A 1,675-nucleotide genomic window follows, 5' to 3' on the forward strand; every position below is an offset into this window, starting at 1 on the left:
TTCTTAGATTGTAAGTTACCGCGAGTAAGAATCGTTCCGGGGATTCGTACATCCCCACAGGTGTTACCTTACATCTTCTAGACCACTCTTTTCTAAATAAATATTCTTTTGCCTTATAATCCAATGTCTCCCTCCTTTCTCGAGCCCTGTCCCGGCGAGCTTGTCCGAGCGAGAAAAGTCGACCGTTACAATTTTTTGACGAAGTTGCTCTATCTTGAAATTCGTCTATTTTTAGAGGATAGAACAGATGATCCTTTAATTTTTTGGACCAGTATATATGCATATTACTATTATTCGCAAGCATAAGCACTTAAAGCGATGCTGGAAGGAAAAATTTTCACGAGGTCGATAAAATAAACTCTTCAGTGTCAGTGGTATCTCTAAATGAACTTTTTACAATATCTTTTGATCTCACTCAAACATGTGAAATGTCCTTATCTAACTAATTAAAGTGCCGTTTCTTGGAAAATGCGGCACCTACTGCCGGACGCATATTTTGCTGTCTTTACCTTAACTGAGTGTACGAATTACCACAAATTGTATTTTAAGGAATAATTATTTTTCTACACTTCTAATCGTAGCTCAAAAAGTCTTGTATTCGTGCAAGTAATCCGCGTGAACTACTTTTTTTGCACATATGAGCTACAGAACTTTTGTACCAATGAAATATTTACGTCAGGTTACGTCAGGTGACAGGTTATGATAGCTGTACGAAAAAAAGGTAATTTTTTAATATTTTTTCGTTTTTACTACAAATTTATAGTTCGCGCGCTTTGATTTTATCTCTATTTCAATCCTGTAAAAACGTTTTCAAATCCGCTCAATCGTTTCGGAATTATCCATTAGAATGCAAATGTAGGTAATTTCTACCTTCCAGCATCGCCTTAAGAGGATGCTGAAAGGTCGGAATTACCGACACATTACAGTTTAGTAAATTTCTTCGAATTGACTGAACGGAATTGAAAATCCTTTCACAAAATTGAAATAGACATAAAATTGTGGTGTGAGATGGACGAATTTGTAGTAAAATCGAAACAAAAATTAAAAAACAGCTATAATAAATTATCAGACTCTTCACATAAAGTAATAATGGGTGACAAAAGGTACTAAGAGTCAACACGCAGAAAACGTTGCGTTAAAGTTTTAAATAAAGTATAAAATGTATTCTATAACTTAAAATTACATCTTCTTACATAAGTCGTACGTTTCGGTCCACTTCAGACCTTCTTCAGCGATTAATACATAAAGTTCCACCAAATTCCCAATATTCCGTCTGTAATTGTCAGAAATATGTTCCGCAATGTATGAGATGGGCCTTCAGTTCCAAAATTGAATGCAAGATTCATCTATGAGAATGAACTTATTGAGAATTGCACTTAAAAACTTTATGTGAACTATTCCGGATCCCTCTACTCACCATTACGAAACAAGTCAAAATCGATGTAAAATTGGCACTCACAATCCTTAAAATAAATGCGCAGAGAGTCGCGTGTTGTCACAGCCGCGACCAACTTAAGAGTGTTCGTGTTTTAAACAAATTCGTGATGTCATTACCCTTAACCAAAACAAGAACAGATACGTATATCCTAAGCAAAGTCAAACGAAAAAATGTCAACCATCTCTTTATTTAAATTTCTTTATGATCGAAGCGTAACTGTGATGTAAGAACTCGATA

The sequence above is a fragment of the Wasmannia auropunctata genome, unplaced genomic scaffold (genome assembly GCF_000956235.1).
Source record: "Wasmannia auropunctata unplaced genomic scaffold, wasmannia.A_1.0 LD336095.1, whole genome shotgun sequence".
NCBI classification, from domain to species: Eukaryota; Metazoa; Arthropoda; class Insecta; order Hymenoptera; family Formicidae; genus Wasmannia; species Wasmannia auropunctata.